Source organism: Eurosta solidaginis, chromosome 5 (genome assembly GCF_040869045.1).
Source record: "Eurosta solidaginis isolate ZX-2024a chromosome 5, ASM4086904v1, whole genome shotgun sequence".
NCBI classification, from domain to species: domain Eukaryota; kingdom Metazoa; phylum Arthropoda; class Insecta; order Diptera; family Tephritidae; genus Eurosta; species Eurosta solidaginis.
Genome location: NC_090323.1, coordinates 162,195,607 through 162,221,734, shown reverse-complemented (window position 1 = coordinate 162,221,734; position 26,128 = coordinate 162,195,607). Strand labels below are relative to the sequence as shown.

General features: G+C 37.5%; 1 protein-coding gene across 14 annotated transcripts in view; it reads left to right on the top strand.

Moving 5' to 3' along the window:
* enc (encore) overlaps window positions 1–26,128 on the top strand; it is a 188,324-nt gene that overhangs the window by 34,077 nt on the left and 128,119 nt on the right. For 13 of the 14 annotated variants that reach the window (XM_067756599.1, XM_067756598.1, XM_067756595.1 and 10 more), the window contains exon 3: window positions 8,717–8,899. The exons of the other annotated variant lie outside the window; for it this stretch is intronic. The gene's annotated coding sequence lies outside the window, so the exon portion shown is untranslated. The remainder of the gene's footprint in view (window positions 1–8,716; window positions 8,900–26,128) is intronic. 14 annotated transcript variants of the gene reach the window in all.

Sequence of the window (26,128 nt, the reverse complement as noted above, 5' to 3'; positions counted from 1 at the left end):
AGTACCTTGCCGGTGAGCTAGAGACTTGAAACTTGGGCCTTGGGTCAGAACCCGGTGACAATGCAACATTTGATCAACAAAAATTCGCTAGGTGGCACGCGGATCGAGATAGTAAGAAACAAATTTCAATTTGGGAATCTTTCAATCCTTTTTTAACTAACTTCCTGGTTACCTAGAGACTTGAAACTTGGCACTTAGTTAGAGGCCTGGTGACAATACAAATTATAGAAAACAAAGTTCCGCTAGGTGGCGCGCTAGTCAAGATAACTGCAAATCCTTTAAAAACGGGGGGAATCTTGCGATCGATTTTGGAGTAACTTCGCAATGAGCTAGAGGTATGAAACTTGGGCCGTAAGTCAGAACCCGGTGACAATGCAATATCGAGATATCAGCAAAAGTAATTTTAATTTGGGAATCTTTCAATCCATTTTTAACTTCGCTAATTATGAGGATAATCGCCAACAGGAATCATTCACCACATTCATCCTCTGTGTCCAACTCACCCGCTCCACCAATATCAAGAACATCGAACAGCTATAATAATTCACCGATTTATATGTAGCACACATACATACATCTTTCTACAGTCACCTAAGCCGAATATAGATATAGACGTTTTACGTCCGAACAACGCCAAAGAACGGGTAGCTATTTTGTACAAATAAATAAAGATAAGAATTTTCACTTAGGAATTACTTAAATTACTAACAAAGTTGCAATCGCCTTTTTGTAGGCAGTACTAAAATATTGAAAATAAAAAATGATAAAAAAAGTTTAGGGACTACCTCTATATAAATGGACCAAAAAATAGAAGGCAATTTTTCCTTCAATACACTGAAAGAAAAAGACTAGTAAAATCAGCCGAAATACGGGTCAATTCAACCGAAATTTCTGTCAATTTTTATCCATCGCAACAAGATGTTGAATCAACTGCGCACAAATCATTGATTCGTAATTGACCGTTTTAGTAGTCAAATGAACAAAAAAAGTTGTTGCGACAGCTTTGTATGAAAGTACCTATGTTGCCATATAAATATGTAAATAAATGTAAGGCGCGATAACCTCCGAAGAGATTGTAGGCCGAACTTCTCTTCCAATTTGCGTCGCGCTCCTTTTTAATTTTTCTTACAAATTGGCGGGACGGGACCTACTTGTTTTATGCCGACTCCGAACGACATCTGCAAGGCATATGAGTTTTCACTGAGAGCATTTCATGGCAGAAATACACTCGGAGTGCTTGCCAAACACTGCCGAGGGGCGACCCCGCTTAGGAAACTTTCTTCTAATTGAAAAAGCTTGTTTCTAAAATTTTGATGTTGCTTTGCCGGGGTGTGAACTCAGGGCCTTCGGTGTAGTAGGGGGAGCACGCTACCATAACACCACGGCGGCCGCCATATATAAATACGTAAATTTGTGAATATATAAATACGCATGCATGCTACATATACATACATATGAATATAGAAATGAAACTAGTAGTCACAAAACTGATTCTCAATTCTTTCAGTGGCAGCTCAGCTCATTCTCAATTTCTTCTCTCGCATGTAGTTGCCACACTTGATTGTTTCGAACAAAATTTGTAAAATAAATGTTTGACGTAACATTTTAAAAAGAGAACTTGTAAGTTATAGAAAAATAAAGAATCAAATCGTGTGAAGGTAATTCACCACTGGAGTAACTACATGTAATTCGGCAAGTTTAATTTTCGTAACACTTTAAGTTGAAACGATTCCAAAACAACCCAAACTTGTATTTTGTCGGAAACATCAACGTTAAAAAGGATGTTTTTTTAGTATCTTATTAGATTCGTTCCCGTGAGTGAAAATTCATAAAACTTGAACAAAATGTTACTAACTTTGGAAAAATCCTGTTCGTTCAAGCAAAACTTTTGCAACAAGAGGGCGCAATTTTGCATTTCGCTTAGACGAGAAGTTGCAAAATTGTACCCGATAGATAGGTGTCCCGGTATCTCATAATTTTTTGCACAGTAAATTCAAAAAAGGGTTTTTTCGTTTTGTATTGATAACTGAAAAACTAGTTTTTTGTTGTTTTCCCATTTTGTGTGTTTTTTCGAATCGATGGTTTTCTTATTTTGGTGTTTTTATACCTTTCATGAAAATGAAATGGTATATTAATTTCCTCACGAAACCCAAAATTGTACGTCCTTAAAGGAAAATAGATAGACCCACCATTAAGTATACCGAAATAATCAGGATGAAGAGCTGAGTTGATTTAGCCATGTCCGTGTGTCCGTCTGTCTGTTTGTATGCAAACTAGTCCCTCAATTTTTGAGATATCTTGATAAAATGAGGTGAGCGGGTGTATTTGGGTGTCCGATTAGACATTTGTCGGAACCGGCCGGATCGGACCACTATAGCATATATCCACACAACCTATTTTTCAGAAAAAGAGAATTTTTGTAATATCTTACCCAATTTAACAGATTGAAGCTTCAAACTTCACCATATACTTTCGCATATTGCACATATTGTTGTCTGAAAAAATTGATGAGATCGGTCGTATATATAGTATATATATGTATGGTGGTATATATAGTATATATATATTTTCGCAGTTTCAACCCCATTTAAACAGCTAGAAGCTTCAAATTTCACCGAATGCTGACGTATATAGCATATATTGTTGTCTGAAAAAATCATAGAGATCGGTTGTATTTATAGTATATATCTCATACAACCGATTGTTCAGATAAGAAACTTTTCGCAATTTCTACCCCATTTTAACAGCTATAAGCTTCAAATTTCACCGATTGCTTACGTATATAGCGTATATTGTTGTGTAAAAAAATCATAGAGATCGGTGATATATATTTAGTCTTACCAATGTTTCTCGTACCAATGATTAAATAGAAATTCTCTTTAGAGTTTTACAAAAAAACGTGTGTTTAATTTACCAAGTGAAAAATAAGAAGAATGTATAACGGAAAAAATGAAAGGGTTTCATAAAACTAAAATGTTAAAAAGTACTAAATGAATGTTGCTGGTTTTCTGCTACGCTCAGCTGAATAGCGTTGCCACAGTATCCCCCCTTAGACTGGGTGAACCGTTTATTGTGGTTTGTATGGAACAAATTTTACCCGCCGTGGTTCTGACCCAGTCGATAAGGTTCGCCACCTTTTGCTTTGTGGCGATACGTCTTCCGTGGGCAAGTACGCTGGCTTCAGTCTGTCGATGGAAATGTTGACTGGTTTCCCTCTTACGATGATCTTATAGTATTTATCTGATTTCGACATTACCTTGTAAGGTCCTTCGTACGGTTTTGAAAATGATGGACGTACTGAATCGTTCCGCATAAATACGTGCTCGCAAGTTGATAGATCCGGGTGGATAAACATTTTCTTTTTTCCATGCCACGCTGTTTCGGTGGGACCGATGGAGTTCATTACCTCCCTAAGCTCGGCAACGAAGTCCGATTGCGTTTTAATTTGACTGTTGTGTGTGAAAAGTTCCGATGGGATTCGCAATGCTGTACCATAGGTTAATTCAGCAGGTGATGCTCCTAGATCCTCTTTGTAGACGGTGCGTAAACCTAGTAGAATAGTCGGTAGGAAATCAGTCCAGCGTTCTGAGTCGATGCAGAGGAAGGAAGCTTTTAATGTTCCGTACCATCTCTCCACTATCCCGTTAGCCTGCGGGTGATAGGCTGTTCTTTTTAAATGCATTATTCCGAGTGATTTAGTTAGCTCTTTAAATAACGTGGATGTAAATTGTCGCCCTTGATCCGAAGTTATAGTGGTAGGTACTCCGAACCTGGCGATCCAATTAGTTATGAGTGCTTTAGCAATAGTTGTTGCTGTCATATCTGGAATTGGAACTGCCTCTGGCCATCTGGAAAAGCGATCGATGATGGTGAAGGCGTAACGATTGCCGTTGTGAAGAGGAAATGGCCCTACAACGTCGACGTTGATGTGGTCAAACCGCGTATGACCCGATTCATATCGCATGAGTGGCGAGAACGTGTGCCGAGTAACTTTAGCTTTTTGGCATTGCATACATGACCGAGCGAAGGCTTTGCTGTCACGCTGGATACCTGGCCAAACGAATCTGCTGGAAACCAATTTTGCTGTAGCACGTGTGCCTGGGTGACATATACCATGTGTTGTCTTTAAGACGGCTGCGCGAAATTTTTGGGTGATAAATGGTCTGATGTTACCTGTTGAACAGTCGCAGATTATTTACTTGTAACTACCGGGGACGCTGAATAACTTAAGCTGTAGGGACGAGTTTGCGCTGCCTTGACGCATCCGCTGTAGCTCTTCGTCTGTTTGTTGATCATCTGCTAACTTGTCGTAGTCTATGCCTCTTGCGTCAAGCGTTGCGATTCTTGAGAACATGTCAGCTGAGACATTGTTTTTCCCTTCGACGTGTCGAATGTCGGTTGTTATCTGGGATATGTAGTCCAACTGGCGAGCTTGCCTGCTCGATGTCTTCTGAGAGTTCTTATGAAATGCATAAATTAGTGGTTTGTGGTCGGTGTAAATGTGGCATGTTCGCCCTTCCAGCATGTACTTAAATGACGCACTGCTAAGAACATCGCTGTAAGTTCTCGGTCGTATGTGCTGTAACGGATCTGTGTTTTATCGAACTTTTTCGAAAAATATCGAAGTGGTTCGAGATTCCTAGCTGTAACCTGATGCAAAACAGGACCTGCTGCATTATCCGATGCGTCGACCCACAAGGACAATTCTGCGTATTTTGATGGGTGTGCTAAAAGAGCAGCATTCATAAGCTGGGTTTTGCATTTTTCGAAGGCAGTTATAGCTGTATCAGTCCATCTGAGCTTTGAACGGTCGTTTTTTACATTCCCGGGGCACATGGCCAACAGAGGTAATTGCGTTTCGACAGCATGTGGGATGAACCTTCTGTAAAAGTTTATTGTAGCAAGGAAACGCTTAAGCTCGGCTACGGTTGTTGGTCTCTTAAACTCTTGAATTGCCTGAACGCGTTGCTGCAGTGGCTTGACGCCGTCAGAGGAGACAGTATGCCCCAAGAATGTGATTTCTGATTTACCAAACACAGATTTCGCAGCATTTATTTTTAGGTTGTGCTTCTCTAAGCGCTCAAAAAGCTGGCGAAGGTGCGATAAATGTTCGGCAGGGGACGATGACGCTACGCAAATGTCGTCGATGTACGGAAAGACAAAGTCGAGCCCACGTAGGACTTCGTGAATAAGCCTCTGTAGAGTTTGTGCTGCATTCCGCAGCCCAAATGGTATGAACATAAATTCGAAGAGGCCAAATGGGGTGATGATCGCCGTTTTTGGCACATCCTCGGGGTTTACGGGGACCTGGTGAAAGGCTTTTTGCAAGTCGACTTTAGAAAATACAGACTTACCACATAAATTGCTGGTAAAATCCAGCAGGTATGGTATAGGGTATCTGTCAGGGATTATTTTGCTGTTTAGAGCTCTAAAATCACCGCAAGGGCGCCATGTACCATTTGCTTTCCTCACCATGTGGAGAGGACTAGCCCAACTACTACTTGAAGGCCGACAGATACCTAACTTTATCAAATTGTCGAATTCTGCCTTTGCTGCTGCTAACTTATCCAAACAGAGATGTCTGGCTCGTGCGGATACTGGAGGTTCATGAGTCTCTATATGATGCACTACTGTTTATTTCGCAGGGCTTCCTAACTGAGCCAACCGTGTTAGGTTGCCGAATTCTTTGAGCAGGCTTGCGTAAGCGCACTGTGCGTCGAATGTTTTGATCGATAAAATATTGCTATGTACGAGCTTCCCGGTTGTGATCAGAGATGTTAGATTGTCAACTAAGCGCTTTTGCCTTAAGTCGACTAGTAGCCCGAAATGGCTTAAAAAAATCGGCCCCTATTATTCCACATGTTACGTCGGCGATGAGCAAATTCCAGAGAAACTCGCGCCGTAGGCCTAAATTTATTTTAAGAAGAAGTTCACCGTATACTTTTATTGGCGTGCCGTTAGCAGCGAAAAGTTTTACTGTTGAAGGTTTGAGTTTACTAGTACGTAAGCTCCGGGGAATGACTGAAACATCTGCTCCAGTGTCTATTAAAAATTGGTAATTTGAAAGATTATCGTATAGTTTGAGGCGATATATGACTGCTTGTTGTACGTCGCGAGTGTGCGTTGCAGTCTCTGTTTTGTATAGTCATTGCGTCGTCTCGCGTTTGTTGAACGTGCAAGGTGCTTTGCACTTCCGTGCACTTTCACCGAATCGATGGTGATACCAACACAAATCGTTTGCACGGTTCGCTTCCTTGTGCGTGTTGCGTTGGTGATCACGTATGCTTCGACTGCGACTTCTCGGTCTACGATCTGACATGGACTCAAATCGTTTTTTGAGTTGGGCTATTTGTTGCTGTAGTTACTGCAATGCAAGGGATTCGTTCTTTTGAGCGGCCGGAGGCGTAGTTGTGCTTGAAGCGCCGATCGCATTAATTTGTCGAAAATTGAGAGAGTCGACAATAGCATCGGCAATTGTAACCCTATCTGCTATGTCACCTTTCAAGGCGATAACTGCGGCTTGGGCGTGTGGTGGCAAACGTGATGCCCACAAGTCTACGAGTACGGTTTCGCAAAGTGCGCTCCCAGCTACGCGGCGCATTTCGTTGAAAAGTTGGCTAGGTGTTAAATCGCCCAATGGCATATCAGAGAGAACACGTTCCACTCTTCGTTGTTGACTGTCCGCGAAATGTGCTATGAGTTTAGATTTGATGTACTCATAGCGATTTAGCTGGGGTGTAGCATCAATTATGGACTTTAACTCTGTCAATTTGTTTGGAGATACCTGCGCCATAACTAAATTGTACTTTCTGTTATCGTTGGTAACTCCGGTAGCCGCAAACCATAATTCGAGAGATAAGAAATATGATTCAATATTAGTTTCTGTCATACTTGGTGGATTAATACGCGGAGCAGGCAGAGTATTTTGCATTGGCGTAGTTGGCAAAACATTTTGCCAGTGGAAGTGGTTGAGCACTTTCATTGTCGTTGTTTCCTCCCATTATATTGAGTGTTAATGCTATACGGGGTCACCACTTTAGTCTTACTAATGTTTCTCGTACCAATGATTAAATAGAAATTCTCTTTAGAGTTTTACAAAAAACGTGTGTTTAATTTACCAAGTGAAAAATAAGAAGAATGTATAACGGAAAAAATTAAAGGGTTTCATAAAACTAAAATGTTAAAAAGTACTAAATGAATGTTGCTGGTTTTCTGCTACGCTCAGCTGAATAGCGTTGCCACATATATAATATATATATGATGGTATATATAGTATATAAATTTTTTTTTTTCGCAATTTCAGCCCCATTTTAACAGCTAGAAGCTTCAAATTTCACCAAATGCTTACGTATATAGCATATATTGTTGTCTGAAAAAATCAAAGATCGGTGGTATATATAATATATATCCCATATAAACTGTCATTTTTGCCCCTTTTTTACGGCTAGAAGCGTTCAAAATTCATCAAATTTCATCAAATAGTTACGCTTACGTCATATATTTTTGAAATACGTGATTCGAAGTCATAGTTTTTACACGCAGACCACAAAAGACCTAAAACTTTGCATCCTCACACAAAGTACCTACCTATTTTTTATTTTATATTTATCTTAAAAATCGTTTTGGTATGTACATCTGTTCACTATATATTTCTTATTTTATACATCCGATTATTTGGAGGTTACGAACGGGATACAATTATTGTTCAGCCCCATTCATGAAAGGTATGATGTCTTCTGCACAGCCGAAGGCAGTCCCGTCCTTACTTGTTTTTTTTTTTTTTGTTTTAACAAGTGGCACCATCGTGATAAGTAAAAAGTAGAGTGCAGTGAGCGTAAAATTCTCTTTGAAATTTGCTCATGTATTGACAGTTGATCGCCGTTGAAATGACCTGTAAAATCAGTTGTGTTAACAGAAAAATCAATTAGATTGATTAGAAACCTGTCAATTTTACAAAATTTTGTTAGCTTAAGAGCGACAATTTCTCTTCTGTTGAAATGACTAAACTAATTTGTTCGCTTGGCAAAACACTCGGTCGAATTAACCATAATTCGATCAATTTCACCGAATCTCCGTTAAGTCAAGAACAACAGAACCGATTTGTGGATTTTACTAGCGCCATTTCTTTCAGCGTACAGACATAGTCTTGTTGAATTTTGACTAAAAAACTTTAACAATTGCTCTTGTAAAATAATTTTGGGATTTAAAGTTATAAAGGTGGAGCGCAATCTTTCAATTTAAGGCAAACCATGTACTTGGGATTAACTAATTGATTAATTTAAATTTAAACACGCGCTCTACATTTATAATTTTAAATCCCAAAATTCCTTTACAAGAGCTATTGTTAAAGTTTTTTAGTCAAAATTCAACAAGACTATGTATTAAAGGAAAAATTGCTTTCTATTTTTTGGTCCATTTATGTAAAGGTAGTCCTTTAAATTTTTTTATCATCTTTTTATTTTAATTAAAGAGTTATCACAGTTTTTATTTTTGATTTTTGATAAACTTTGACGTAACAGAGCAAATATGGTTTGGGGGACTAATGAAACAAAGAATTTTTACTGGGAAATTTAGTTAGAAGTTCTGATAACTAAATTTGAATGAGGATGAGACGTACTTTCTCAGTAGTTACAAAAGGACTAGGCTGAACGTTATAACTGCACATCAAAAATATTTTCGTTATCTAATTAAAATTTTTTTTTGTTGAAATTTTCAGCGTCTGAGACCTGAATACCTTAAATACATATGTAAAGTACTAAAAAGTATATAAATATTACATATTGTACTGCGTGAATTGTTTTACTGCATGTTATGATGTATAGAAAACCAAAAATATAAAACAAAATAGTATTAAAAAGTGAAGAAAATCTCGGATAACCACACAAAGGCTATAATAGAGGTAAGTCATAGAAATATAAATAACTTTATTTGTTTTTGCTTGACACCCCCAGTCAATGTAGGGTGATTTTCTTTTAATATATTCGTTATTTTCCGAGATATCGATCAATTTTTGAATCATATCCCTTACCCAGCTCTATTAGAGCACAGAAACTGAAATATAAAATTTTGTTGAAATAAAAACTGAAAACTTGACATCGATTTTTGAAAATGATCTATTTCCAAAATATTGTTGATCTAGGTAAAATAGGATCTAAACCATAATGTTTAGAAAAAAATGGTTCTCAGAGCGGAACAACAATCTAGAAATAATCCCGAAATATCTGCGATATAATAACTATAACCTTGGACCGAAAACAATTGCCCAAACACAGTTTCAAAGTGATAACAAAAATAATCCCAAAATGTTTACGAATGTTAGTCATAAAATGATTCGAAGATGGTTTCATTGTAATAGCGAAATGGTTCATAAACAGTCTCACAATTATCCCCAAAATAATATTAAACATGAAAACTATCGCCAACCATTCCGACGATCTAGCCTGTGATGCGAGCATACCTGCTTCACGATGCCCCTTACCACCCAAACAGCCACGTTACAATTGCCCGCAACGTGGGAGGGAACCCACGACTTGTCATAAAAGGTTATACCTCATAAACCAATAAATAGATCCCGCATTAAAAAATGAGAGCACAAAAATCATAGTTGGCTGGGAAATAAATTCTCTCGGCGTGGCGTAACACGTTTGACAACATGTTTCATTGCTGGCGCAGTGTTCAGACTTCATTCCAATCGGAGTACTTTCCTCCGCTCTTACCTCCTACTAGTAAATAGTATTACTATCTAATATCTTTTGGTTGAAGTTTTCGTAGCATAAGTATGAAAAGCTGATTGTTTACAAGTGACGATTAGATGATATGACGCGAATTCATTGTTCGGGTCTTAAGACATATTTGTTCACATTTTACTCCCATTTTTTGTACTTTTTTCGTACGGAATGAGAATAGAAGGAGTATAATGTAAACAAACTATGTATCCGGACGCGATCTTTAAAGTCTGCCAAAATTCAACATACAGCACTTATTGAAGTTTTATATAAAAATGAAGTACGTTGACTCAGTGAGGTCAGCTAACCCTGTTTTGCGATAACAGTCGCCAATTGGGAGCACCAAGCGAGGTCAAAGCTTCCTCCTACTGTCTCTCCCAACTCAGTGAAGGTCTTCTCTTTCCTCTGTTTACAAACTGCCGAAGCGTATTCGTTCATCCGCATAACATGACCCAGCTAGGGAAGGAGAACTTTTCTCTCGAATACTCGAAAAGCCATCTCATCTTCTCTCGACACCTTCCTTGACCGAGCCATACATGAGGACAGGTAGAGCGAGAATTTTGTTCGTCGATAGAGAACTTTACCTTTCAGTTGCTTAAAGAAGCACTTGTTGGCAAGAGTTATTCTCCTTTTGATTATTAGGCCGGCATTGTTTTTGCTTTTAATGCTGCTTCCCAAATAGGCGAAGTCTTTCACAGTCTCGAATTTACATCCGTTAACAGTGACTTGGCTATAAATGCCACGATGACAGCTAGTACTTCGTCTTGTTCACATTTAGTGCAATACCCCCTTATTTTGCTTCTTTTTCTTATACCAACTTTTCGCCTCCAATTTTGAACAGCCTGGCGGGTATCCCGTCATTACTTGGCACCTTGTGATTTTTTAGCCGTGATATTGCCATTCGCACTTCGCCATAGTTGGCGGAGCGTGTTTTTCATCATCGGCAATGTGAATCGGTTTCGTCTTCCCTCATACTCTGTACGTCAGCTACCAGGTCGCCATTCAATCTGCCCCGCTCTTGAAACCTTTCATTAAAAGAGCATGAAATATGTATGGTAAACCGAAAATAATAATATTTTTTTACGATAAATATCCGGGGAGGTAGAGCCCCATTCTTCCAGAATGTAGTGTGCTTACGGGAGCATTAATTAGTCATCCTACACGTTTTAGGCCGACTCCATGTGCATCTGATAAGGCAGATAACTTTTTTGCTGAGAAACATTTCATGGCAAAAACACAATCGAAGGGATTGTCAAGCCACCAAATCAATTTGATGTTAGTTGATCTCCCGCTTTCAAAAAGGAAGCAAAATTGTACTTCGAAAATTAAATTTTTTCTCCGGCGTAGTTGTTTACTCAGGTAATAGTTTTAAATATTCCGAACACTGAAATGCAATAAATCAAAAAACTTCAAAAGCGCTTCCTCATCTAACTTTTTTTTCAAATTCGATTACAAAAACAACAACTCCGGAATGCCAGATCTTGGCTCATTCGTTTAAGGTTATACCTGTTAGTCGTTTTTATCATGGTGTAAGCAATGAATGTCAAACACATTTGGATCGAGTTTGACAAAGTGCCTAAAGTTGATTCTGCCATGTTCTCTAATGTCCTCTGACGATGATCATAATCACGCTCTATAAACCTTTAATTATACCTGTCCTATTGTACGGCTCGGAATCACATAAGTGTCGCGAAAAGATGTGATGACCTATGAAGTATTCTAAGGAAGTTCACCGGAAAATTGGTGGTCTCTCCAGCGATGTCAGCAGCACGTTTCGAAAGAAGTTTCATAATGAATCACAGGAAGAGGCAACCTCCACTGAGTTGGGAGTTGGAAGAAACCGGTGTAGGAAGATTCGATCTTTCTTTTACCGTGAGTCATCGCGAAGCAGGGATGACTGGCGTAACTTTAAAGAAAACGGCGCAAATTGCTTAGGTAAAGATCAATTAATAATGATGCTGAATTGATCAACTTTCTCATTTTTCTTATATATTTATTTTTTTTTTTCTATTTTGAGTACTGGGCGTTGGCACCTTTGAGTCAGACTAAGTCTTTAGTTGATTGCGCATAAGTGGTGCTACCCCTATCATAGTGTTTCCTCGCCACTCTGAGAAGCCCTGACGCCTTCTAAACCCAGAAATATCTTAGTCGCTCTTACTTATTACCGCAGTTAGATTATCTTTCTGATTTCATTTCCACACGAAAATGTCGCCACTTTCAGCGGCAAACATTTTTAAGATTCTCACTTCGCCCTGTGAAATTGTAGCCACTTAAAATGTTCAGTGCCACCCTGCAAAACAAAAATTGTAACCATTTTTACAAACAAATTCAGTTCGTGCGGTTTTTCGCTGTCAACTGTGATCGCAAATTGCTTTTGAGGGAGGCATGATGCGACACATACGTACATATATGTATAGCATTCGCTTCAGCTTCGTGTGATTCATCAGCTAATTGACAGGGCTGTTTTCTGCACCGTCAATGGCAGCCAGGGCAAATAATGTTTCATTTTTGCCATTTTAGGGGTAGATTGTTGAGAATAGATAATGATGCCCTCTATTGAGGCTAAGCTGTTTTACAACCGAACACTTTTTGAAGGGTTGGCGTGAAGGCGAAATTTTCGTGTAGAAAAGAAGACATCATTAGGGGGACTCATGTAACCGTATAAATGCCTTATAAAGTGTGTAAACGTATAAATTTATCTAGTTTACGCACGAGCTGTCAAATTTTGTATGAAAAATCATTTACACAATTTGTATAAATTTACGCGCACATTTCATTGTGTAAACGCGATAAACTCAAAGGAATGCAACCTTGCAGACATTACAGCAGGCATTTTCATCAGAAATCTCCAACATCAGCAAGTAATTTACAAGAATATCTTAGTAAAGACGTTTTAGTTTTGATTTTTCACTTAATCTTGGTATTTTTTAATTTGTATAAGAATCAAAAAATTTTTTTTGGAAATAATACAGCTGAAAAACAATCAAGTTTATCAAGAGTATTACTAGGTGCGTTCATATAACCGCGTGTGTAAATGGATATAATTTTACACCTTATAAGTTTATATGCTATCATGAGTCCCCCTATTAAATAAAATTTGAATCATTTCCTTGCAAACAAATGTTCATCATACGCCCTGTTTAACTAGAATAATTGTTGTGAAGATTTAAAGATTGATATCAAAATATCTTGCATATTCTAGTGAAATTGTGTTATTCCGTAATTTGTTTACTGTTCACATGCGTTGTAACTAATTAATTATTATCAAAAATATTATAAATAATGTAGCGACATTTGTTTTAACCATGACTAAAATAAGAAACAACTGATCACAATCACTTGATGTCAACATCACCTGTGTTACCTGTCCATCTCGTGATGATGGTAAGGCTAACCAAGACGTAATTTTACATTACACCTTTTGAAAATATGTATCTAAGCTTTGTTTATAATCCTTTACTAATATTAAAAAATATTGTATTTATATATGTATGTAAAATATGTAAAATTTTTGTTGCAAACATTTCTATTTTATGTTTTCTTTCTCACTTCTCCAATTTGCCCAACATTCTGTTGATATCTTTGACACTTAGCTTTTCTTTTCTCCCATTTTGCTTAGCTATTTTTACGTTAACCTGCTTCTGATTTCTTTGTGTGTGATATTCGCATCTACTGACACGTTATCCCGCCGTGATGCTAAAAATTTGCTATCAAGTTACCCTGTACGAAAATGCAATCCCAATTGCGCCCACAAACGAAACACGAAAATCCGAAAACAGATTTGACTGTTTTCTTTAATTAGTCCTGCTTGCACTTCTCTAGCTATTGGAATCGGAAAATTCCAAGAGATTGTGGCGGAATCTGACTTAATTCCTACGCAGAATTTAAATAATTGAAAATTTTTCTTTATGGCGCCAGAACGGCCAGAAGGATTTGAATGGAATTCAGCGCACAAAAAGTCATTCAATAGATGGCCTCAAGCTCTCTGGATTAGCACCTTTTTCATTATTTCTTAATCGTCCTTGTGTTATTATGTGATTATCGCCGTATTTTTCAGGAATGCTTAGAGTACTACTTAGAAAAAGTAACGGTACTATATTTCGGGATCTCTCGGGACTATTTCAGGGTCATGACGCTATCTCGGGATTATTACGATGTTGTTTTTGTTGTTGTTGTAGCGATAATGTTACTCCTCAAAGGCTTTGGGGAGTGTTATCGATGTGGTGGTCCTTTGTCGGATACAGATCCGGTACGCTCTGGTAACACAGCGTCGTTAAGGTGCTAGCCCGACCATCTCGGGAACGATTTATATGGCCCCATTAAACCTTCAGGCCATCCCTACCTCCCCACCCCAAGTTCCATAAGGAGCTTGAGGTCGCCAGAGCCTCGTCTGCTAGTGAAACAGGATTCGCCACGGATAGGTGAGGTTAATTGGTTTTGGAAAAGTTATATATTACGCTGGCAACCTGAAAGGGTTGCGCTACACAGCCCCTGAATCTGGTATTTTAAACGCTTCTTACGACAGGCATACCTACCGCGGGTATATTCTGACCCCTAACCCGCTGGGGGGTTATTACGATCTTAATATTAGATAATTGTTTTTAGGATCATCTTTGAATTATTTCGGGATCATTCCCCAGACACAGCCTGCTTACAAAGTTAGTCAATTATTTTTAACTTTTCTGACTCTTTTCATGATTCCGTTTTCTCTCGATTAGAGGAAACTAGACGGGGGTATGCTGTCCGTTTTTCTGTTAGGACCAAAAGAGCCCAACCAAAATATTTTCTGAATTCGATTGCCGGACGACCTGCGATCGTTGTGACATACAAGTAATTCTTCTGCTTAGACCTCATATTTCAGAGTGTTATTCCATATAGGCTTGATTGCAACCCTTGCCTTTTCTAGTCCTCTTTTGGCACTACCTGCCGTCATCGTTGAGTTTGTATGCTACACCTCTCTCTTCACCAGTTTTTTCCATCCTTCCTAAAAAATTTAATCAAATTATTATCTGCTGCAAATTTCTCTCAATGCCACTCAGTTCCTATAGGGTTATTATATTCATTCTTGTTGACGATCGGTTCGCACAGGCATGCTTAACGAACGAAACGATATCATTTCGTTACGATAATCAACGTTAATAAACGAAACGAAGTCATTTCGTTTCGTTTATTAACGTTGATTATCGTAACGAAATGATATCGTTTCGTTCGTTAAGCATGCCTGGGTTCGCACATCACTTATCCGCTCACCAATTTACGCGTTGTCCGTGAGAGAAGTTCTGCCTATTAGTTGATACAATAAAATGCATACAAATTCATTTATGTGTTGAAACAAAATTCTGATTAAGTTAATTTATATATTGTTGTTGTAGTTGTTGTTTATGTTGTGATCGTTCCGTCTCAGTGATCGCGGCCCGGGGAAATATTGCTTTTATGGTTTAGTATACACATTGTATTTATACGATAATTATACCTTTCATGAAAATGAAATGGTATATTAATTTCGTCACGAAACCGAAAATTGTAAGTCCTTAAAGGAAAATAGATAGACCCACCATTAAGTATACCGAAATAATCAGGTTGAAGAGCTGAGTTGATTTAGCCATGTCCGTCTGTCCGTCTGTCTGTTTGTATGCAAACTAGTCCCTCAATTTTTGAGATATCTTGATAAAATTTGGTGAGCGGGTGTATTTGGGTGTCCGATTAGACATTTGTCGGAACCGACCGGATCGGACCACTATAGCATATATCCTCCATACAACCGATTTTTCAGAAAAAGAGGATTTTTGTAATATCTTACCCAATTTAACAGATTGAAGCTTCAAACTTCACCATATACTTTCGTATATTGCACGTATTGTTGCCTGAAAAAATTGATGAGATCGGTCGCATATATAGTATATATCCCCCACAACCGATTGTTCAGATAAGGAACTTTTCGTAATTACTGCCCTATTTTACGAGCTAGAGGCTTCAAATTTCAACGAATGCTTACGTATATAGCATATATTGTTGTCTGAAAAAATCATAAAGATCGGTGGTATATATAGTATATATCTCATACAACCGATTGTTCAGATAAGAAACTTTTCGCAATTTCTACCCCATTTTAACAGCTATAAGCTTCAAATTTCACCGATTGCTTACGTATATAGCATATATTGTTGTCTGAAAAAATCATAGAGATCGGCTGTATATATAGTATATATCTCATACAACCGATTGTTCAGATAAGAAACTTTTCGCAATTTCTACCCCATTTTAACAGCTATAAGCTTCAAATTTCACCGATTGCTTACGTATATAGCATATATTGTTGTCTGAAAAAATCATAGAGATCGGTGGTATATATAGTATATATCTCATACAACCGATTGTTCAGATAAGAAACTTTTCGCAATTTCTACCCCATTTTAACAGCTATAAGCTTCAAATTTCACCGATTGCTTACGTATATAGTATGTATTGTTGTGTCAAAAAATCATAGAGATCGGTGATATATATAATATATATATGATGGTATATATAGTATATATATATAGTATATATATTTTTTTTGCGATTTCGGCCTCATTTTAACAGCTATAAGCTTCAAATTTCACCAAATGCTTACGTGTATAGCATATATTGATGTCTGAAAAAATCATTGAGATCGGTGGTATACATAGTATATATCTCATACAACCGATTGTTCAGATAAGAAACTTTGCGCAATTTCTGCCCCGTTTTAACAGCTAGAAGCTTCAAATTTCACAAAATGCTTACGTATATAGCATATATTGTTGTCTGAAAAAATCATAGAGATCGGTGGTATATATATTATATACTTCATATAAACTGTCATTTTTGCCCCTTTTTTACGGCTAGAAGCTTCAAAATTCATCAAATTTCATCAAATAGTTACGTTTACGTCATATATTTTTGAAAGACGTGATTCGTAGTCATAGTTTTTACATGCAGACCACAAAAAACGTTAAGCTTTGCATCCTTACACAGATTACCTACCTATTTTTTATTTTATATTTATCTTAAAAATCGTTTAGATATGTTCAAATTTCACCAAATGCTTACGTGTATAGCATATATTGTTGTCTGAGAAAATCACAAATACCGGTGGTATATATAGTATATATCTCATACAACCGATTGTTCAGATAAGAAACTTTGCGCAATTTCTTCCCCATTTTAACAGCTAGAAGCTTCAAATTTCACCAAATACTTACGTGTATAGCATATATTGTTGTCTGAAAAAATCATTGAGATCGGTGGTATATATCTCATACAACCGATTGTTCAGATAAGAAACTGTGCGCAATTTCTGCCCCTTTTTAACAGCTAGACGCTTCAAATTTCACCATATGCTTACGTATGTATATAGCATATATTGTTGTCTGAAAAAATCATAGAGATCGGTGGTATATATATTATATACCCCATATAAACTCTAATTTTTGCCCCCTTTTTACGGCTAGAAGCTTCAAAATTCATCAAATTTCATCAAATAGTTACGTTTACGTCATATATTGTTGAAATACGTGATTCGTAGTCATAGTTTTTACATGCAGACCACAAAAAATCTGAAACTTTGCATCCTCACACAAAGTACCTACCTGTTTTTTATTTTATATTTATCTTAAAAATCGTTAAGGTATGTATGTAGATCTGTTCACTATATATTTCTTATCTTATACATCCGATTATTCGGAGATTACGAGCGGGATAAGATTATTGTTCAGCCTCATTCATGAAAGGTATGAAGTCTTCGGCACAGCCGAAGACAGTCCCGTTTTTACTTGTTTTTACTTCGTTTTGTATTACTTCTGGCATTAAGCCAAACAGCCGATCGCCAACAATAGCAATAATGTATGCTTATAGTTGATAGATACAAGAATGCCTAGAACAACAGCATCCGCATCGGTATGAGTTGTGGTGGGGCAAAGTGCGTAAAAAGCCGCGTAAAATATTGCAATCAGCTTATTTGCTATTATTTGCTATGAAAATCAATCATGTGTATTTACCCATTACACGATTAAAAATTGATGTCTAAATCTGAAACGTTTTTGTGCGAACATAAAAGTAGCAGGGGCAATTTTTTTCAACTTTCGTCATTAAAGCTCTTTTTTATTTTCGGTATTATAAGAAAAACCTTTATGAATTTTGTAATTGAAACTATTCAAACCAATTTGAAAAACGTTTTCTAAAAAATTAGAAATCTCGACAAGATTTTGATTTTACGAAAGCTTCGAACTTTTCACTGAAGTTCTCCGAATTTTTTTGTATGCAGTTTGGTAGCCCAATGAATTTCAGTTCGATAAAGAATAAGTTGTAGACCTCTGAAGATACGCATTGATTTTTAAATGTTTTTTCCGAACGGTGTTTCAAAGTTGCCTCCATAAAAAAATGTTGCATGCTTTGCATGGAGTAAAATCTAAAACGTGCTTAGGAAAAAAAAATTAAAAAAAAATGCAAATTTTGAGAGACTTTTAACTTGTACTTTGCTAGACTGAAATTGATTTTGCTACAAAACTGCATAAAACTCCAAATAAGAGGTTTGACATTTTTGTGAAATTTTCTTGAATTTTCGAATGAGAAACGTTTGCATCATTATGTACAAAACAAGTGTGATATCAACTGCCTACCGGGATGTTCAAGATGGCTACTTTTTAACGTTTTTACAGGTTGTTCAATATAACGGTGCATACGGCTTCATATCCTTGCGATAGAAATCGATGTTGTAAAAACGTTGGCGATAACAGTTTTTTTAAAAAAAATATATATATTTTTTCGGTTTTGGGGAGTGTTTTAGTCGAAAAATTTACCCTTTCGCCATTTTTTTTTTTGGCAGGCTCGAAAATTATTTTTTTTGGCATGCGTAGTGGAACTTTTCTTTCCTAAGCCCAAATTCTATCGAAAAAATCGATGGCGCGACACCGGTTAATAAATCGACCCAGTCTAACATACATTCTTTACACACATATAATATTTATATATATACATAGGTACAAGATAAATAAACAAACCATCATATTTGAAATTACAAATTGCATGGTTAAATTGAATTATGTGTAGTAGCCAAAATAATGCATTTGACTTTTCTCGCGAAAAATGGCTTATCAATTTCTTTTGGCTTGCGTTTACTTGTCTCCGCTACGCTCCATATAATTGCGAATATAAATACGACGAAGATAGCAAAGTAAAAGTAATAATTTGATGTAAAAAGCGTGTAGTATTTGCGGCTGACCACTTTTAAATAAAATACTCGAAATTTTGGCGTTTCAGCCAGACGGACACGCACACTCCCATGAAATTCTTGCCATAAAAGAGAAAATACGAACTTTTTAAACACACAATACAAAATGCCATTTGCTGGTTGAGAAAAAAAATATATTCTCAACTTTTACTTTACTTCATTGTGGTATTGTATGATTTCTAATGCACCTTTATACACAAAATTATACTCGGGTTGCTTCCCTGCCTTTGATCATACGAAGTTTAATACTACTGCTATTACATAAGTATGACTGAAAGAGTATCAGATTATCTCAGGATTTCAGGAATTGATTGAAAAACGCTCTATCAAAAGAGGGATTTACATAAACGCTTGGTCACGTTGCTTCCCTTTCACGCTTTAAAAGAGCCATAAAATAACAATATCGCGCTTTGTGACGTTCCTCGCTTTGAAGCGACCAAATAGTTAATCATAATAAAGATTCTTCTTCTCGGCGTTTGTCGATAACCCGCCATCAGATTCTGAGGCATGTATGAACATCTCAAAGCGCCTGATCCATTAGAGAGCTTATTTTTGGCAGGCATGTGCCATTCATGTTGACTGACACGCCTTATTGGTAGATCTCCATGACCACAGAAGTGGTAATAATAACCAATTGAATCTACAACAAGTTGCAGGAATGTAAGCATAAGTGTAGTTACTACACTGCAGCGTAATGTGGGAACAATGTACTTATTAAGGTTGATATAAGCGAAATCAGACAGCAACCCAAGTCAGGGAAAGAAAAGAAAATCGGTCAGCGTGTTATAAATTTGATATTGAAGTGTTAACGGTTTGTTACAGATGAGTTATCCGTTGGTTATTGACGGGCTATGGGCGTGCTATCCATTTCTTATCGACGAGTTATCGGTTTTTCATAAGTAAGTTATCGACGAGGAATATACAGGTTGGCTATCGCTTACAACCCTTTCCAGGGCTTGCCAGCACAATATATAGCTTATCGAACGCAATTGTCAACCTCGCATACCCGCGGCGAATTCTGTTTCTTTAACAGCCGAAGCTCTGGCGAACCCAAGTTCCTTATGGATCTAGGGGGTGCGAGGTCGGGACGGCCTTGAAGGTTTCATGTGGTCATACGAAATCGTTCCCGAGATGGTCGGGGTAGTACCTTAATGTTGCCTGTTACCGTAAAGTACAGGATCAGCATCCGGAAAAGGACCATAAACATCGATAACACTCCCCAAGGCCTTCGGGGAGTGTAGTTATCGCTACTACAACAACAACATCGATAAATTATCGACTTATTATCGAAAAGTTGTCGCTTTATAATCGAAAACACCGATTTACTTTTGAAAAGTTATCTATTCATCGTAAAGTTATCGATATGGTATCAAAAGTTATCGGTTTATTTCCGAAAAGTTAATTTACAGTTAACAATTTGTTATCGGCGTGAACAGTGTCCGATTTTTTATCTGGAAGTTATCGATTTACTAACCGACTTACGTTCGAAAAGTTATCGATATGTTATCGCAACGTTTTTTAAAAGGAACTTATTTGTAATCAAAAATGTATCGACTAGTTTACGAAGAACTAGCGATTTATTTTTGAAATGTTATCGATTATTTATTGAAAAGTTATCGATATATTATAAAGAAGTCGATAAAAAGCCAATGAAATGCCGATAACTCAGCAATAACAAGCCGATAACAAATTTATAACTCCACAATAGCGGTTGTTACCGATAAAAAGCCTACGAAGCACTTCTTAAAAAGACCGAAATCATTAGCTTGTGGTTAAGTTACCTCTGCTGTGGTTTAACTTCAACCCCCCGGAGAGCTAAATTTTTGTTGTGCCCATTTTTAATTTTTCCGGCAAATTGGCGGGACGGTGCCTACATGTTTTATGCCAACTGTGAACGGCAGCTGCAAAAGCGAGGAATTTTCATTGAGAAGCTATTCATAGCAGAAATATGATCGGAGTGTTTGCCATACAACTTCCGAAGGGCGACACCGCTTAGAAATAGTCGCAGCCTTTGATTAATTAATTCAAATGCATATGTATATGTTGCTAGGAATTCAGCTCTGTTGCTATTAAAGTGGCTACCAACTGTCCCGTTCTACTTCCGACTAGCACCGTTCGGTGGTAGTTATTAAACCTGTAGCGCGAGACTGCCTCCCATATTCCCTGCCGGGTGTTATTCACGCCTGTTTTAGAATAGATCTGTTCCTGGTCCACTTCCCAGAAAAAAAATATGCCTCAAACCTTCATCGTCTAAAAATATGTAACAGCTAACTTTTAAAGAAATATGTACACAAGTTATGTACAAAAGGTGTAGTAACAAGTAAGGAAGGCTAAGTTCGGGTGTAACCGAACATTACATACTCAGTTGAGAGCTGTGGAGACAAAATAAGGGAAAATCACCATGTAGTAAAAGGAACCTAGGGTAACCCTGGAATGTGTTTGTATGACATGCGTATCAAATGGAAGGTATTAAAGAGTATTTTAAGAGGGAGTGGGCCATAGTTCTATAGATGGACGCCATTTAGGGATATCGCCATAAAGGTGGACCAGGCCTGACTCTAAAATTTGTTTGTACGATATGGGTATCAAATGAAAGGTGTTAATGAGTATTTCAAAAGGGAGTGGGCCTTTGTTCTATAGGTGGACGCCTTTTCGGAATATCGTTATAAAGGTGGACCAGGGTTGACTCTAGAATGCTTTTGTACAATATGGGTATCAAATGAAAGGTGTTAATGATAATTTTAAAACGGAGTGGGCCTAAGTTCTATAGGTGGGCGCCTTTTCGAGATATCGCCATAAAAGTGGACCAGGGGTGACTCTAGAATGCGTTTTTACGATATGGGTATCAAATGAAAAGTGTTAATGAGTATTTTAAAAGGGAGTGGGTCTTAGTTCTATAGGTGGACGCCTTTTCGAGATAGCGCCATAAAGATGGACCAGGGGTGACCCTAGAATTTGTTTGTACGATATGGGTATCAAATGAAAGGTGTTAATGAGTATTTCAAAAGGGAGTGGGCCTTTGTTCTATAGGTGGAGGCCTTTTCGGAATATCGTTATAAAGGTGGACCAGGGTTGACTCTAGAATGCTTTTGTACAATATGGGTATCAAACGAAAGGTGTTAATAAGTATTTTAAAAGGGAATGGGCCTTAGTTCTATGGGTGGACGCCTTTTCGGGATATCAACATAAACGTGGACCAGGGGTGACTCTAGAATTCGTTTGTACAATATGGATATCAAATGAAAAGTGTTAATGTGTATTTTAAAAGGGAGTGGGCCTTAGTTCTATAGGTGGACGCCTTTTCGAGATATCACCATAAAGATGGACCAGGGGTGACTCTAGAATTTTTGTGTACGATATGGGTATCAAATGAAAGGTGTTAATCAGTATTTTAAAAGGGAGTGCGCCTTAGTTCTATAGGTGGACGCCTTTTCGAGATATCGCCATAAAAGTGGACCAGGGATGACTCTAGAATGCGTTTGTACGATATGGGTATCAAATGAAAGGTATTAATGAGTAATTTAAAAGGGCGTAGGCCTAAGTTCTATAGGTGGACGCCTTTTCGAGATATCGCCATAAAGATGGACCAGGGGTGACTCTAGAATTTGTTTGTACGATATGGGTATCAAATGAAAAGTGTTAATGAGTATTTTAAAAGGGAGTGGGTCTTAGTTCTATAGGTGGACGCCTTTTCGGAATATCGTTATAAAGGTGGACCAGGGTTGACTCTAGAATGCTTTTGTACGATATGGGTATCAAATGAAAGGTGCTAATGAGTATTTTAAAAGGGAGTGGGCTTTAGTTCTATATGTGGACGCCTTTTCGAGATACCGCCATAATGGTGGACCAGGGGTGACTCTAGAATTTTTTGTACGATATGGGTATCAAATGAAAGGTGTTAATGAGTATTTTAAAATGGAGTGGGCTTTAGTTCTATATGTGGTCGCCTTTTCGAGATATCGCCATAAACGTGGACCAGGGGTGACTCTAGAATGTGTTTGTACGATATGGATATCAAATGAACGGTGTTAATGAGAATTTTAGAAGGGATTGGGCCTTAGTTCTATAGGTGGACGCCTTTTCGAGATATCGCCATAAAGGTGGGCCAGGGGTGACTCTAGAATTTTTTTGTACGATATGGGTATCAAATGAAAGGTGTTAATGAGTATTTTAAAAGGGAGTGGGCTTTAGTTCTATATGTGGACGCCTTTTCGAGATACCGCCATAATGGTGGACCAGGGGTGACTCTAGAATTTTTTGTACGATATGGGTATCAAATGAAAGGTGTTAATGAGTATTTTAAAATGGAGTGGGCTTTAGTTCTATATGTGGTCGCCTTTTCGAGATATCGCCATAAACGTGGACCAGGGGTGACTCTAGAATGTGTTTGTACGATATGGATATCAAATGAAAGGTGTTAATGAGAATTTTAGAAGGGATTGGGCCTTAGTTCTATAGGTTGACGCCTTTTCGAGATATCACCATAAAGGTGGGCCAGGGGTGTCTCTAGAATTTTTTTGTAAGATATGGGTATCAAATGAAAGGTGTTAATGAGTATTTTAAAAGGGAGTGGGCCTTAGTTCTATATGTGGACGCCTTTTCGAGATATCGCCATAAACGTGGACCAGGGATGACTCTAGAATGTGTTTGTACGATATGGGTATCAAATGAAAGGTGTTAATGAGTATTTTAAAAGGGTGTGGGGCTTAGTTCTATAGATGGACGCATTTTCGAGATATCGCCATAAAGGTGGACCAGGGGTGACTCTAGAATGTGTTTGTATGATATGGGTATTAAATTAAAGGTATTAAGGAGGGTTTTAAAAGGCAGTGGTTGTAGTTGTATATGTGAAGGCGTTTTCCAGATATCGACCAAAATGAGGACCAGGGTGACCCAGAACATCATCTGTCGGGTACCGCTAATTTATTTATATATGTAATACCACGAACAGTATTCCTTCCAAGATTCCAAGGGCTTTTGATTTCGCCCTGCAAAACTTTTTCATTTTTTCTAGGTGTCACACACATTTTACCAATTTTTTTTCTAAAGTTATATTTTGCGTCAATAGACCAATACAACTACCATGTTTCATCCCTTGTTTCGTATTTAGTATATAATTATGTCATTTTTTTCATTTTTCGTAATTTTCGATATCGAAAGAGTGGGCGTGGTCATAGTCGGATTTCGGCCATTTTTTACACCAATACAAAGTGAGTTCAGATAAGGACGTGAACTGAGTTTAGTAAAGATATATCGATTTTTGCTCAAGTTATCGTGTTAACGGCCGAGCGGAAGGACAGACGGCCGACTGAGTATAAAAACTGGGCGTGGCTTCAACCGATTTCGCCCTTTTTCACAGAAAACAGTTATCGTCCTAGAATCTAAGCTCTTATCAAATTTCACAAGGATTGGTAAATTTTTGTTCGACTTATGGCATTAAAAAGTATCCTAGACAAATTAAATGAAAATGGGCGGAGCCACGCCCATTTTGAAATTTTCTTTTATTTTTGTATTTTGTTGCACCATATCATTACTGGAGTTGAATTTTGACATAATTTACTTTTATACTGTAAAGATATTAACTTTTCTTTTAAAATTTTACTTTAAAAATGTTTTTTTTAAAAAGTGGGCATGGTTAAAATTTTACTTAAAAAAATGTTTTTTTTTTAAAGTGGGCGTGGTCCTTCTCCGATTTTGCTAATTTTTATTTAGAACACATATAGTAATAGGAGTAACGTTCCTGCCAAATTTCATCATGATATCTTCAACGACTGCCAAGTTACAGCTTGAAAACTTTTAAATTACCCTCTTTTAAAAGTGGGCGGTGCCACGCCCTTTGTCCCAAATTTTACTAGTTTTCTATTCTGCGTCATAAGTTCAACTCACCTACCAAGTTTCATCGCTTAATCCGTATTTGGTAATGAATTATCGCACTTTTTCGATTTTTCGAAATTTTCGATATCGAAAAAGTGGGCGTGGTTATAGTCCGATATCGTTCATTTTAAATAGCGATCTGAGATGAGTGCCCAGGAACCTACATACCAAATTTCATCAAGATACCTCAAAATTTACTCAAGTTATCGTGTTAACGGACAGACGGACGGACGGACGGACGGACGGACATGGCTCAATCGAATTTTTTTTTCGATACTGATGATTTTGATATATGGAAGTCTATATCTATCTTGATTCCTTTATACCTCTCCAACCAACCGTTATCCATTCAAAGTTAATATAAAAAGTGCAAAAACAGTTTAAAGTAATTACCAGATCACTCACTTCGTTTATTGTTATCACATTTTCTTTACCCAACTACATAATTCCTTTATGGAAAATCTTACATCTCACATAACCTCATCTCTTTGACTTCTCATTTATCGCTGCACTTATATATACTCGTATCCAAATAGACACACAATTACGCTTTTCGCGCTCATTATCTTGCAATTATTTTTAATGCGCCGCAAAGCACCAGGCAAGGATACGCAGGCACACACACACACACACAAATACTACTGCAATAATTTCCACGTATCTGCACTCCCACAGGGCAGGCATGAATTTACACAGCGGCACAAACAACGAACTACTTCGTGGATAAAATTCAGCTTTACACCACAACAACCAATAAATAAACAGCAGACAAAGGCATCAGCATCTTCATCTACATTGCACTAATTCTCGGATGCATGTTAGTGTTTATTGCACAATCCTCTTTTCCAATATTGCTTATGCCCTTGCGGTTATTTTGTTCTTTGGATATCCTCATTTTCTCCTTTTAACCTTTGGCCTAAGTTACCTTCGAGTTTCTTCGCGTTAATCGCTTCTATTATGTCTGCTTTTGTTTGTATATTTGCCACTTGTCTTCTTCTTATCGCTGTTAAACGAATTAATTAAAACATTTTGTTGACAACATAATTGAATTATAAACAAGCAATACCGTTATTACTTATTCGCACAGGAAAAATAACATAGGATTTATTATTATCTTGCATTTTTGGGTGTTTTATGTTGCTGATAGAAGTTTTAGATATTTAGAATACGAGTTATGATAATTTGCTGCTAGAGATAATTTCTTAGAAAACTTTGTTGTATCGTCGGTCCCATGGAAGGCTAACACGTTTCTTTAATCGCTTGGAAAACTAGCACATTC